At 39.4% G+C, this 16,269-nt stretch overlaps 1 pseudogene; it reads left to right on the forward strand.

Annotated features, from left to right (window-relative positions):
- Positions 1-3,298: 3,298 nt before the first annotated feature.
- LOC103128464 (small ubiquitin-related modifier 1-like) lies at positions 3,299-4,392 on the forward strand (annotated as a pseudogene).
- Positions 4,393-16,269: the final 11,877 nt, after the last annotated feature.

Below are 16,269 nucleotides of genomic sequence, written 5' to 3' on the forward strand. Positions count from 1 at the left end.
TGTTGTTATTTTCTGTATCTCTTAATCTCTTTTTGAGATTTCTTACTTCTTTTTTTTTTAAAGACTTTTTTATTTCTTTCCTTTCTTTTCTTTTTTTCCTTTTGGCCTCCAGGATTATCACTGGGGCTATCATTGGGTAGCCAACCCCCTCCCGTCTCCCATCCTCCCGTATCTCCAAACTCAGTGGCCAGTCACCTAACTCAAGTTGGATGTGCTAAGATCGACCCAGTCTGGAAAAGAGAAATTTCCCATGAGTGGTCATCCCACTTCCGGTTATCTTGTCCATCTCCAAAACTCTCTTCCTTTACACTGTCTGAACTGGAAGACGCTTTGAAGAGGGTTAAACCGGGAACGGCTGCTGGCTATGATAACATCACCCCAGAACTCATTCTTAACTTGGGCCCTGCGGCAAAGAAGTGGCTCACTTCATTCCTGTCCCACATCTTGGAATCTGAATCTATGCCCAAAATTTGGAGTCGTGCGAAGATAATAGCAGTTTTGAAACCAAAGAAAGACCCAACACTGGCCGCCAGCTATAGACCAATTTCTCTCCTCTCTGTGTGTTACAAACTCCTTGAGAGGCTGCTTCTGTCACGTATTTCTCCTCTTACAGAGAAATTCCTATCACCTGCCCAAGCTGGTTTCCGCCCAGGAAGATCTACCTTCGAACAAACCCTGGTCCTCTCAACTTACACTGAAAATGGATTCCAGAAGAATTTAAAGACGAGTGCTGTCTTTGTTGATCTCACAGCAGCCTATGACACGGTCTGGCACCGTGGTCTCCTAGTCAAGATCTCAAGATGCCTGCCTCCATGGCTGGCCAACACTATATCGTTTCTTCTCCAAAACAGAAGATTCCGGGTGCATCTGGGTGACAAGTCTAGCAGATGGAGGCTTGTCTCAAGTGGCCTCCCCCAGGGCTCTGTTCTGGCTCCTATGCTATTTAATATTTACATCAATGACCTCCCAGAAACTTCTTCAAGGAAGTTCATCTACGCCGATGACATCTGCTGTGCAACTCAGGCATCCAAGTTCGACATCCTCGAGGAAACACTCACGAAAGACATGTCTCTGATATCTGATTACTGTAAAAAATGGCGACTAATCCCTAGCACTGCAAAAATGGTATCACCTGTTTTCCATCTACACCATGCCTCGGCCTCTCGTGAGCTTAATGTGCAGCTTGGCGATACGAGAATCCGGCATGAAGCCCAGCCAGTCTATCTTGGTGTTACTCTCGATCGCACTCTGTCATTTCACGAACATCTCATAAAAACTGCAGCAAAGGTGGGCGCGAGGAATAACATCATTGCAAGACTGGCCAGCTCCTCATGGGGCGCGAGTGCTTCCACACTACGATCATCATCTCTGGCATTATGCTATTCCACTGCAGAATACTGTGCCCCAGTATGGTTCCGTAGCCCCCATGTCCACTTGGTAGATTCCAAATTATATTCCTCCATGAGGATAATTTCTGGAACCATCCGTTCCACCCGGTTCCATGGCTGCCAGTTCTTAGCAACATCGCCCCGCCAGATATTCGTCGGGATGCGGCATCATCTAAGTTCATTTCCCACGTCTACGCCTGACCGGACCTGCCAATATACGCGGATATCTTCGCCCACCCTGTCCAACGCTTGACGTCTCATCACCCAATCTGGTCCCCTACGCCTACACTGAACTTCTCTGTTCCAGACTCTTGGAAACAGAGTTGGCAGTCAGCTGAGGTAAAGAACAAACACCTCATCACAGACCCCTGCAAGCGTCAATCTGGCCTTGACCTAGCACGTTATGACTGGGCTCTCCTCAATCGCTATCGAACAGGCCATGGCCGGTGCGCCGCTATGTTCCATCGCTGGGGAGCCAGAGACGACCCAAACTGCCCCTGCGGCTACAGACAGACTATGACTCACATAGTCAACGACTGCCACCTCTCCAGATTCAAAGGAGGTCTCGAAACTTTACATCAGGCTCAACCTGACGCTGTTGACTGGCTACGGAAGAAGGGCAAACGCTAGAAGAAGAATTGGGGCTTAGTGCCTGCACTATGAATCCGCTGCTCCTGGAGGCCATTTTTTGTTGCTCTTGTTGTTATTGCTGTTGTTGCTGGATAGGACAGAGAGAAATCGAGAAAGGAGGGGATGACAAAGGGGGAGAGAAAGATAGAAACCTGCAGGTATGCTTCACAGCTTGTGAAGAGACCCTCCAGCAGGTGTGGAGGTGGCTGCTCAAACTGAGTTCCAGTGAATTCACTCAGGTTATTCACCAGAGTATTTGGGCTCAAAGTCCACCTTTGCTGCTTGCTAACTATGTGGCTTTAGACAAGTTATAACCTTGGTTTCTTCCATTGTAAATCAGTGATATAATAGAAACCCATGTAAAAGAATGTCACAATACCTGAAAAATTCTTAGTAAATATTGGGTATGCACACATATGTGTGGTACATGCATATGCAGTCCTTCTAAAAACACAACAGAGCAACTGGGGTTTTTCTTGCTGAGAATATCGTCATGGATATGTTTTAAGAGATTAAACGGTAACTATCAAAAGACAGTCAAACCTATAGTAATAAGTAGACTAGGGGTATTAACTGGCTTTTACTTGAAGCAGGGAAGAAATGTTTAACATCTACCTTTTTCTTCTCTGTTTAGAAAGCCAGATCAAAGATTTACTATAGGCTATGCCTTAACTGTATTACTCCTAATCTTCCCTATAGCTGTGGTAGGTTGGTATTATTAGCCTTAATTTTATAAGAAAATTAAGTTCAGAGAGTTTCAGTCACTTACTCAAGGTCACAGACCTACTAAAGATAATAACTCACTAGTCTAACCCACATCTAACCAAATTCAACTCTTCTATTTCAGGGCTGTGCTATTTAACAGAAAGTGGACTGATAAAAGCCATAGAGCTGGAATAAAAAGAATGGGGATGAAGCTATAAAGGAGTAATTTGATAAGAGAAATGCCTAGTAACCTTTAAAATCTCTTTAATTAACAGAGGGAGTTGAGATTTCTTCATGGCTAGTGACACTGGATTGTCTGTATGTGTTTAAAGAAAAAAATATGTAATATATCTGTAGCCAGGATTTTTTTTCTAGGTCTTTGTATCTACATGGCTTGTCACCAGAGTTTTCTCTGAGGTTTTGTGCCTGCAAGATTCCACTGCTCCTGGTGGACTCCTCTTTTTGAAAGAAATCAATGTATGTTGTGGTGCTATGCTTTGGGGAAGGGAGAAACAGATTTGTAAACACCAGAGCGAGGCCACTACTGTGCGGAGACCCGTTGTGAAGCTGCCCATCACTATGTCTGATGAGGAGGCAAAATCTTCAACTGAGGACTTGGGGGATAAGAAGGAAGGAGAATATTTTAAACTCATAGTAATTGGATAGGATAGCAGTGAGATTCACTTTAAAGTGAAAATGACTACACATCTCAAGAAACTCAAAGAATAATACTGTCAAAGACATGGAGTTCCAGTGAATTCACTCAGGTTTCTCTTTGAAGGTCAGAGAATTGCTGATAATCACTCTCCAAAAGAACTGGGAATAGAGGAAGAAGATGTGATTGAAGTTTATCAGGAACAAATGGGGTCATTCAATGGCTTAGATATTCTTTTTATGATTATATATTTTAATTTCTTTATTGGGGAATTAATGCTTTACATTCGACAGTAAATTCAATAGTTTGTACATGCATAACATTTCCCAGCTTATTATTATTTTTTTCTTCTCCCTCAATCCTTTTTTATTCTTGAAAATAGTTCTTTTGTAATGTGATGTTCAAAACAGAACTGAGAACTGGCACCCCACCTCTTTAAAACACCGGATAATTTGAATTCTAGTGCCCATTATTTTCATTGTGATGACTTTTGGTGATCAAACCTCAGCCCCTTCATATTGCCCTCTTCTTTTTAAAAAATTAACATGTGTCTACAGAGAGGCCACCTTTTCTAGGACTGTGCATTTTCAGATTTGTGATAAATAAGATTGACCAATCCAAGTATTCACAATGACTTTCCAGTTGGCCCTGAAAATCTAGTGTGTGATTGCTTCACTCCTGGACTATGACTTTCAGTTGGAGATGGAAGTTTTTCAGAGAACTGAACTGTGGAAAAAGTTTTTCCTTAATTTGAAGCTACTTTTAAAATCTGAGGGTCTGGACCAAAAGAAGCAGAATATCAGGTTGGATATGAAATGACAGATGTGAGAGTACTAACTCCAGAGACGGCTTCACTGAAGAAAGCATTTGAAGAGTAAAGGAAAATCTTTCAGAAGATCCCAGAAAAGCTCTAATTTTCATTAGCCGTTAAAGTTATTCATGCAGAAGTGTATACAACAGAACACTGCTCTTTTTGGTTTTATTTGTACTTTTTGGCCTGGGCTATGGCTTTTAAATGGACAGTGTCTGTACCAGCTTCATTAAAATAAACAAAATATTTGTTAAAAGAAAAAGAAAAAAAAATCAATGTTTGAGAAACAGAATGAAAAGAGAAACCACAGCACTGATCCACCACTCCAAAAGTTTCCTCTTTGCATGGTGTTCCCATGTGATTATTGAGAGCCTGAAACTGGATTCTTGCGCCTGCCAAACTGTATGCTCTTCTGGGTGTGCTAACAACTGTCCCAGATCTGTATGTAGATATTTAAAATATTTGAGAGAGAAAAAGAGCATAGAATGTTCAACTTGGCAGGTGGTGGTGCTGGAATTGAACAGGGGACCTCTGGGCCCTCAGGAATGCAAGTCTGGTGTGCTACCACTGTGATGTACAGTTTTTAGGGAAGTAGAGAAGGAGAGAGGAGAGGAAAAATTCAAAAATCCAGCAGTACTTTTGTGAAGAATTGTTTTTGTGCTACTACAATGATATGAGCTTCAGCTGCTCATTTTGGAAAACCAATTGAGGTTGCCCTGGGAAACACAGCCAAGGAGTGTCCCAGTGGCAGAGGGGTAGGAGGTTTAAGGCAGAAAAATCCACAAACAGAGACATGCTTTTGAATTCAGCCTTCTCTAAGAAACCAAATAAGTATTTGCTAACAAAGACACATGAAAATATATATGCCCAGCTGCTTGATCTTTCTGGTATGATTCATTTCAGCTGGCCCATCCAGAGAACCACTAAAAGTTGAATGACCTCTTTGGGTATTGGAAAGTTGGAAACTAGAATAGCTTCAGTTCCTTTGTAGCAAACATACCAATCTCTGACTCCAATTCTTTTGAATGGAAAATCTAGCCCTTAGAAAATAAGCAGCCATTGATAAAGTCCGGGTAAATCTTGTCTAACTGGCAAGGAACACAATGGCTTCCAGACTGGGGGTGGGGAAGATACAGCGGCTGAATGTGTTTGGACCATATTCCTCTTTTCAACGGCCCCTGGGCCAGCTGGAGTCTTTACAAGGGCCCCCACTCAGGCCAGCCAGCAGGGAGTTGAAGTAATCTAATTTTAATTACGTGACAAAAGCATGAAGAATAATTTAAAGGTCTATCAGAGGGAAAAATGGCCCTAGTCTTGCCAGGACTCCTTAGATGGTAATAAAGAAACCTACTGGCTAAATGCTGGGTTTGGTGTTTAAAAAACTAAAGCTCACATAATAACCAGGCTGCACACTACTCACATAGAGACTGAGTATAAGGAGGCATCCACAACTCCATCAAATAAAGACAAAGTTACCTATAAAGCAACCAGCTGCATGCTAAGCTTCTAAATTGTTACGGGGGGTGGGGGGCGGTGAAATGATCTTAAAAATAAGGTGAGTATTTTCTATCTTATAAAAACCACATAAGAGATAATTTCTGTGGATAACAGCAAAAACAAATGAGCCACAGAGCTGTTACCCAACTGGTGTTTTCAAAGCATCTCTTTCAGTTTTTGAGAAAGGTTCTGAGTTTTTCTAGTAGCCATCTCTTGTCATTTTGATGCAAATGAAAAAGGCAGTTCTCTTCTGGAAAGGTCAGAATAATCATACAAGGTAATGTTACTAATGACCTGGAAGAAAGTATTCTTGTTTCTCTCCTAGGGCTATCTACAACATATTCTAGATTTGAAGTTCCATCTGCAGTAGAGTGAAAAGAGCATGTTTTGCTTTGTTGTTCTCTCATGATGATATATATATATCATCACTAGTTTATATATATATATATATATATATATATATATATATATATATATATCAACTAGTGAAATTTTGATGGTAACTCATGGCAGCTCAGTCATAAAAAATGTCTATAAAGGCTGGAAAGGTGGAGTGTTAGCTCAAGGATTTTGCTTCTTATTTACAAAGAAAGCTGGGGGCCCCTGGGGGCTGCACTTCAGCCCCCAAAACTAAATACATATTTCTGTGAACACATCTGAACCAGTCATAGTGGTGATGAATTCAAGTAGCAATGAAAGTACTTAAAAAGTGACTGCATCCTCTATTAGGAATTTTTAGAATATATATATATATATATTTCCTTTCATAAATCCACAGCAACATTTAGCTGCATCCTTTCCTCTTATCTAAGTCACAGTTCCGAAACTTGTCCAACACAAAACTCTTTCAACAGCCGGTTGCATTTTTAGCCATTTCTCCCTAATTCCTTATCCCTTATCTTGATTATTTTATACTTGGGGTTAGTGGAGGGTGGAAACCAAGTACACAGTATACAATTATTTTTAGCTGTGGAGACAGGGGGAAGTGATGAGTAATCAGGCATCAATAATTTGGGTGTCCTCACACCTGCCTGTCCTGCAGCATAATACCCCTGGTGCTTCTCAACTCTTCCCACAGCTTCTTTCATAACTCACGACACAAGTCAAAGTCAAAGGCTTATCTGTGAAGTTGTGATCAGGAACATTTTTATTTATTTATTGCCAGGTTACCACTTATGGAGGACATTTTTATTATTTTTTTTCTAGAAAGAGGGTGAGAGACTGAAATTGAGGAGGGAGAGAGAGGGAGGTACGGGGATAGGGAGAGGGAGAGGGAGAGGGAGAGGGAGAGGGAGAGGGAGAGGGAGAGGGAGAGGGAGAGGGAGAGGGAGAGGGAGAGGGAGAGGGAGACACCATTGCTCTATTTTAATTTCATGGCTTGTGAAGCTTTGCGTATGGTCCTTCCATGTGGTGGTCAGGAATGTGAACCAGGGTCTTCATGCACATTATCTTCCACCACTCCAGGAGCACCTTTGAAATATCTGGGGAAGACATTACAATTGTAATATAAGTGACTTTCATGCCTGAGGCTCTGAGGTCCCAGGGTCAATCCCTGACACTACCATAAGCCAGAGTGGAGCAGTACTCTGGTAGAATAACAATAATAAAATAATAATTGTAAAAAGAACTAGAAAGCTGAATCAGAGAAGAGAGTAGCTACCAAATATGGGAAAAGTATATGAATGTTGTTAACGGTATCCCCCATCCATTTGATCTGGGGCCCATATTCAGCACAAGAGCCTGTGTAACCTCTGCATCCCTGTAGGTCTGAGCTCACATTCTGTGGTCACAGCTAGGAACAGTTCCTGCCCATGTTCAGCAGGGAAGCAATTACAGAAACCAGACCATGCATTTTTCTCTTTAGCCCTGTAGAAACACTTCAGCTGGTGCTACAAAACCTCCCCTTTCCATTACTTCAGATTTGTGGAAATAGAGCTTTCCTTTCACATTCTTCCAGTTTCTTCCTTGCATTGGTGAATTTAGTCCTTCTTATAAGAATACCTAATGCTTTTGTAATGTAGATGCTTTTCTCCATCAGGTACTGGCTGCTCCCCCATGGCAGTTTCCCTCACATACCTGGTGCTATTCAACCCCTTTATAGCTCAAGTGTGGCACTCTCTAGTCCTAACCTCCTATTCAGTGGTGGGTTCCCACCCTGGATGCACATGACATGAGAATCACCTGGGAAGAACTGACAAAGACTAGTGCCGAGGTGCATCTTGTGATGCTTAAATCAGTAACTCTGATGATGAGCCCCAGACACTAGCATCTTGTAGATTTCCTCTTGATTTTTCTCTGTCCTGTCTAACAACAACAGCTATAACAGCAATAACAACCACAACAAGGGCAACAAAATAGGAAAAATAACCTCCAGGAGCAGTGGATTTGTAGTGCTGGCACTGAGCCCCATTGATAATCCTGGAGGCAAAAAAAAAAAAAAAAAAAAAAGAATTCCCTAGTGAAAGATTTATATACTCTGAATAGAAACCAGATTCATTTCCTTTGTTTTATCCACAGTGAGGTCTCATCTTCTCATCTTCTAGTGCCTCTTCTCACCCAATAAATAGCTAAGACCTAACTACTTTCCTGCTTAATCCCCCTTGGTCACCATTGTACTTCTGTATGTGAGAGAACATGGAATCCATCTCTCTTTTTAAAAATTTTTTATTTATAAAATGGAAACACTGACAAAACCATAGGATAAACCACACAATTCCCACCACCAGAACTCCATATCCCATCCACTCCCCTGATAGCTTTCTTATTCTTTATCCCTCTGGGAGCATGGAGCAATGGTCATTATGGGGTGTAGAATGTGGAAGGTCTGGCTTCTGTAATTGCTTCTCCACTGAACATGGGCGTTGACAGGTTGATCCATACTCCCAGGCTGTTTCTCTCTTTCAGAGTTCTGGGGAAGTGGGGCTCGAGGACATATTGGTGGGGTCATCTGCCCTGGGAAGTCCGGTTGGTATCATGTTAGCATCTGGAACCTGGTGGCAGAGTAATGAAGCTGAAGGGCTAACATTCCATGACTGACATCTCTGGATGCAGTCTGAAGTGAAACATGCTGAGGTGGTACTGGTTGCATTGATTTCGTTGGGACATTATCAGTTGGTATGAATTGGGAGAAGCATGCAGGAAAGTGAGCCTCACCCTAGAAGTTTCAGGTGGGATAAATATGGGCTTTATAGAGAAAGGGGAAGGTTCCTGCTGTCTTAGGGTTTAAGAAGGCAATATATAGTTATAGCTATAACCAAATCATTCGGCAACTGGGTTAACTTTGAAAATCTCATTGTTAGGATTTGCTGTAGCATACAAGACCTCACCATAATTTATGTCCTCTTATGCTATTTACTTATTCCTGTATCTTATAAAGGAATGCTACCAGTTGCTTCTGTTCTCCCTGGTATAATCTTTTAAGAGATTTAGTATTTCAAAGAACAAGTCATTATTAGAAAGGTATTAACAATTTGAGTCCACTGTTAAAGTTCAATCTGATTACCAATTTGAAGTCTTCAGTGGTTAGATTGAAGGAACAGATATGCAGAGCTATGGTCTATGCAGCATAAAGTTTGAAACATTCCATTGATTTTTACCCTCATATAGATTGAATAGTGATTTGTGAGACTATAAGTTAATAGGCATGTATATTAACACCATTCCCATCACCAAAGGTCTGTGGGTCCCCCCCCCCCCCCCGCCCCAGTGAAGCTGAACATCTACCCTCACCGTCCACGATTTTCACTTTGGTGCCCTACTCCAAACTCAGTCAGATTTTGCTTTGAGTTTCTCTTTCTGTTCTTCTTTCTCAACTTCTGTTTATGAGTGGGATCATCACATACTCGTCTTTATCTTTCTGACTTAACTTACTTAACATAATTCCTTCTAGCTCCATCCAAGATGGGTCAGAGAAGATGGGTTCATTGTTCTTAATAGCTGCAGGAATTCATCTTTTGAGGTGGCTCCAAACTCTTCATTCTCATGTCTTTCCTCTAAGTAATATTTATTCATTATAACACTAGACTTTTGAAATAACCAGGGCAGTGGCGCACCTATTTAAGTGCACATATTATCATGTGCCAGTTCCTGGGTTCGAGCCCCTGCTTCCCACATGCAGAGGGGAAGCTTCATGAATGGTGAAGCAGGGCTGCAGGTGTCAATCTTTCTCCTCTCTACCTCCTCTCCTTTCTCAATTTTTCTCTGTACTATCAGGAATAATAGAAAAGAGAAAAAAGAAAAGAAAAAAAATCTAGAGAGGAAAGGGACTTTGTTCTATGTGGAACTGTGCCCTACACTTTACAGACAAGCAATTCTTTATCCTTATACCATATTCCCACTCCATATCCACTTGAATTCTGGGAAGATTTCACTTTGCATTAACAAATTGTATTTTCTGTTCCTCCATTTAAAACATTTACTGGAACAAAGAAGAGAGAAAAGAACAGCTAGCTATGTATATTAGTAATTAGCTAGTAGGCAAAGTAAAGTGGGGTGTGAGAGCAGAAAATATTAAGATATCCTCATGCTTTCCCTACATTAAAAGAAAAAGAAAACCTATTTCCAAAATTGCTTGAACATATTCATGTGTTTGTATGCTTTTCTTGTTTTCTGTAGAGCAGCACTGACAGCTTAATAATGGCAAAATAGCTTTGATTTTTTCTCTTGCTGTACTTTTCGAAAGCTGGAGCGTGTTTCAGAGGTAATAATGACACAAGAATAAAGCTGTGTCATCCAGATGCTCATCTAGCAGTTGAGAAATCTGAGCAAGCAGCATACACTCAGTTCTTAGTTAGTGGAGGTGCCTAAGGGGAAGGTGGGAGTGAATAGAAAGAGAAGAATTCAGGAGCTAAAGAAGCAAGGGGACCCATGACTTTTACTTTGATTTTCTGATTCAGCAGACCACAGGTATACTTACTGTGCATTGGCACAGACACATAGGAGACACATTTTATTGATGGGAAAGAGAATTTATTTAACTTTAAAATTATAACTGAAAATGATTTTACCCTCTGTCAATGTTTCATCATAAAGCTGCATATGTGGCTTCACTCTACTCATAATCTGTGGTATTTTCTCCAAAGTTGTAAATCTTTGAATGAAACCATGTTCCTAAAAGAACAGGGATAACTTACAGGGCCCTAGAGGGAAAATATGACCTGATAGTAATATTTGATCAAGCAAAGTTACTGTCTTTCACACTCATATGTGAACGAACTATTCCATAGAAGCAGTAAGCATGCTAAAGCTCTTTTGCCAGATACAACAACAGGGAGGTATTAACATAGATAGCTCCACTTCATTCCCTTACCCTACCTCTTTTACCTGCAAATAGTCAGAGGAATTTATTTTATTAATAATTTAATATTTATTTTTAAAAACTATAAGATAATAGGGGTACAGCTTTGCACCATTCCTACCATCAGAGTTCTGAATCCCCACTCCCTCCAAATATACCTCCCATTTCCCTCCTTTTCTCGTGGGGTTGGAGTTCAGAGCCCCCCAGTCATCTTCCCCCTATTATTTTTCCCCTAGTGAGAATATGGATCAAAATTATTTTGTGGTTGCAGAAGGTGGGAGTTCTGACTTCTGTAATTGCTTATCCACTGGACATGAGTGTTGGCAGGTTGATCCATACTCTAGCCTACTTCTATCTTTTCCTACTAGGGTGGGGCTTCAGAAGAATTTAAAACTGGCTACAAGGCATATTTTAGGAAAAAATGCACAGAACATGGTTACAGGGAAGAGAGAAGCTCTCTAGTACGAGGGAGGGATATATATATATATATATATATATATATATATATATATATATATATATATATATATATTGTTAACTGTAAACCCCATTGATTTGATTTGGTCTGGGGCCCATATGCAGCTTAGGAGCCTATGTGACCTCTGCATCCCTATAGATCTGAGCTCACATTCTGTGGTCATGAGTAGGAACATTCCAAGCTGCCCCAATTTCAGGACCCATCTTCCTCAGGTGAAGCATAGAGTATGCTGTCCATCCTCCTTTGGAGGATGGAACATTCTCTACCATTGTTGATCCAAGTTGAGGGCAAGGTCCTATGGGGAACACACAAAGGGGTCTATTTTGTTGTTCCTGATAGAGATGACTGGTAACAATGGAGAGAAGGATTTATTTGAGGTCTAGGCCCATCATGTCAGAACATTATCTTTATTGCAAAAGTTAGTGCTATATCTTTTGGCTTTCTGTGGCATCAAGCAATGGACTCAAATTTAATTCATGAGCAGTAATGGTTTTTCCCTTAATGTTAATGGGTATTTGTGATTAAGCATATATGTATACACACACACACACACACACACAGACACACACACACACACACACACACATATATTCTGTCTTGATATTCCACAACATATTAATTAAAACACATAAATTATATATAGTTTCAAATAGACTCCAGAGATGCAAAGTTATATATATATTTGATTCTGGATGTCAAGGACAGCAATAAACAAATTACTGAGAAATACTGAGGACTTCTGGAGGTAATGCTATGTCAGAACCATTGCAAATAAATCACACTCTTCTAAAACAACATATACAAAACATATATAAAGAAGAATAATCCTTAGGGAGCCAGATGCCCTGAAAGATTCACATATACTTCCAGAGGTGAGTGGAGATGGTGGAAGGTGGAAAGAAGAGTGAGCAACTTTGCAGAATGAGCATCTCAGTACTTATCAGTCACCATTGCTTCTGGAAGAGCAGACCTAGCAGGGACAGGAAAGAAATGGCGGATTCTCAAAATCCATTATCTGAGAAATTTTTTTTACTTGACTTTCTTTATTGCAGGATTAATGCTTTACACTTAACAGTAAATACAATAGTTTGTACATGCATAACATTTCCCAGTCAACCCCCCACTAAGTCCTCTGCCATCCTGTTCCAGGACCTGTTCCCCCCCTCACCTGAGTCTTACTTTGGTGTACTAAACCAACTCCAGTCCAAGTTTTGCTTAGTGTTTTCTCTTCTGATCTTCTTTTTTGACTTCTGCCTGTGAGTGAGATCATCCCATATTCATCTGTCTCTGACTTATTTCACTTAACATGATTCCTTCAAGCTCCATCCAAGATGGGCTGAAAATGGTGAATCTGAGAACTTTCTATGGAGGCCACACTGCTCAGAGCTGGGAAAGAAAAGGAAATTAACTGCAAAGTAGCAACTGAGATCAGTAGTGCTGGTTTGCTGAAGTACCCTTCCCCTAACAGAACCATTTAAGTCAGAAAGCAGCTTCTGTCAGGAAAGAATGATTGCTCATGTACAGGTGGGACAACTGAGACTGCCTCCTGAGTGCAGAGAGGAGAACTGTGATGCATTAATTGAGGATCCAAAGAAACCTAGGCACAGTGGGGAGTCCTTCCACTGGGCTCTGTAACTCCCTTAACAATGGATGTGAGAAGTAATTGAAATTTTCATGACTTCATTGGCCTCTTATGCCCCACCACACCATACAAACAAAAAAATAATTTAATAAGTATAGTCACAGAAACACTTGTAAATGAATAGCAGTAACTAAACTTAAGCTACATACAGAGAAAAGTGACAACTCTAAGATAGAGTCGCTTATGAGAGTGAGCTTGGAGGAAAAATCCACAAAGTTGCAGAACTAGAAGACTCACCAGAGAAGTAATTTAGGAGAGTCATCATAACCACACAGGGGAATTAGAAACTTTCAATTTACGGTGGGAAAGATGAATTAATTTATAAATAAGAAACTACAGGGATGCAAAGAACATTTCACTAAAGAGATTAAAAGATTTTAGGAATCAATCCAGAGATACTAGACATGAAGATAAAATTGAATGAATTTCATGTCTAAGAAGTGAAACTTGAAAAATTTATGAAGCTCACACAATCACGTAGAGCAGAGAAAGTCAGGAAAAGAGGATAAATTAACCCTAATGTCCCAGATTGAAGAGGAAGGATAAGCAAAGTTCAGGAAATGTGAAAGAATTCTATGAGAGGGACCAGGGGAGAAGCAATTACAGAGGCCAGACCTTCTACCTTCTGCACACCATAATGATCCTGGGTCCATATTCCCAGAAAGATAAAGAACGGGAAATCTTACAATGGAAGGGATGGGATATGGAGCCCTGGTGGTGGCAGTTTTGTGGAATTGTACCCCTTTTATTCCACAATCTTGCTGATCATTATTCAATCACTAATAGAAAAAAGAGAAAAAAGATAATATAAAATTCACCAATTATTATCTCATCTGATTTTGAGAGTAGCAAAGATCTAGTAAACAGTATAGGTTCTGGAGGTCTAGTTCAGGAGGCAAGACCAGCCTTATAGAAATTTTACTAATGAAAATTCAGACACATTTCAGATGGTTTTCACAGTATGTACAAAGATACAGCTGTAAAAATAAAGAGACCACCTTTGAAATAGTAAGAATAATCCTCTTATGGTATAGAATATTGTATATCCAGTAGTTACCTGTAGATTCTAGCACTGGTACACAATTCTATCTTGACATGACATTTATACTAATTTGTGGCAGAATAAATGCTTACCGAAGTTTCAAAAAAAGAAAACAAACTAGAAGCAGAAACAAAAGTGAGATGAAAAAAATAGTAAAACATTTAAAAGGGAAGAATAGAGGGAATATAATCAAACAATGAACTGATACCGTCACAGGAAGATTCACTTTCAACATACAGACAAATAGATTCAAATAAAAGGCTAGAGAAAGACTCTGGGGTGGAAGGGAGAGTACAGGTCCTGGAAAAGGATGATGGACGACCTAATGGGGGGTTGTATTGTTATGTAGAAAACTGAGAAATGTTATGCATGTACAAACTATTGTGCTTACTGTCGAATGTAAAACATTAATCGCCTAATAAAGGGAAAAATAAAAAAAAATAAATAAAAGGCTAGAGAAAGTTGTGCCAAGCCAATAATGCAGGGAAAAAGTAAGAAAATGCTATGCTCATATCAGATAAAATAGAATATCAGCCAAAAAGAGATAGCAAGTAGCAATTATCAAAGCGATGCAATCTAATAATAAGATATAACTGTCAATAATGTATGTTTACAACAATGATAGACCCAAATATACAAAACAAGTACAAAAAGAGCTTAAGAATACATTTGGAGCAAGACCACAATAGTATGGAATCTCATCACACTACGTATATCAGAAAATAAATCATCCAGATAAATAAATCAATAAAGAATTAGTACCTTAAATGAAGCAACAGATGAGATGAACTTACATTAGATACAGATGGAATTTCTATCCCCAAACAAGCTCATGATCTTCTAAGTATCCACAGGAGATTCTCAAGGACTGACCCTACTTTAAATGAAGATGGAAGTCATAACAAGCATCATTTCTGATCACAATGATATGAAAATGAAATTAACCAAAAGGAAGAAAAAGGGGGTATCTCAAATATGCATATACTAAAAACATATGCCTGCATAATACTCAGTCTACTATAGGGGATTGGATGTAGGGACACAGATGTTTGGTGTTTGGAGTGGTGTGAAGCTATACTCCTGTTAACTTATAATCTTATAAGTCACTATTAATTCAATATTTCAGGAGAAAAAATAGATGGAATATATCAAGTTCTTTAACTGCCTAGATTTTAGTTTTTAGTATATATTCCTTTAGTTCCTAGATACATTTTATGAGATCAATATCAGTTTGATCTCCACAACAGGAAAGACAGTACCAAAATAGAAAATATAGATTGATATTCATAACAGACATTGATGCAAAATCATCTACAAAGACTTAGCAAATTAAATTCAACAACACATCATGAAAATAACCCATCATGACCAAGTAGGATCATTAAACGTGTGAATAAATCAATGCAATATATCACATCAACAAAAAGAAGTAAAAGCCACATGATTGTATCAACAGATGCTGAGACATCATTTAACAAAACTCAATACCCATTTGTGATAAAAAAAAATCTTAATCTAGGAATAGAAGGAATATAATGCAAAATAATAATGGTCATGTATAGCACACTCACAGTGGAAACTGAGCTCAATGGTGAAAAGCTGAAAGCTCTTCCCCCAAGATCCGACACAAGGCAAAGATGTCCACTACTGTTGAGCATAGCCCTGGAAGTTCTACCCAGAGCAAATAGTCAAGAAAAATATATAAAAAGAATTCAGATTATTGTAGAAGAAATTAAGCTATTGCTACCTGCAGATGGCATAATAATAGATATAGAAAAGGCTAAAGAATACTAAAAAGTATGAGAAATAATTGTAATAACCAAACTGACTTGGTAAAATGACAGGATACAAACCCACTAAATCTGTTTTGTTTATATGCACAATGAGTCACAGAAAGGAAATCATGGAAACAATCTCATTTATACTTGCACTGAAAAAGATGAAAATACCTCAAAGTAAATCTAGTAAAGGAAGTAAACTTTTATGTTTAACTTTTTATATTTATTTATTTATTGGATAGAGACATCCAGAAATTGAGAGGTGTTGGTATGCTTCTAAATTCTGCTTCTGAGACCCCTTCTGCTGCATTGCTTGACGTTGTAGTCTATTTTCATAATCAGTGTTT

The sequence above is a fragment of the Erinaceus europaeus genome, chromosome 4 (assembly GCF_950295315.1).
Source record: "Erinaceus europaeus chromosome 4, mEriEur2.1, whole genome shotgun sequence".
Classification (NCBI taxonomy): Eukaryota; Metazoa; Chordata; class Mammalia; order Eulipotyphla; family Erinaceidae; genus Erinaceus; species Erinaceus europaeus.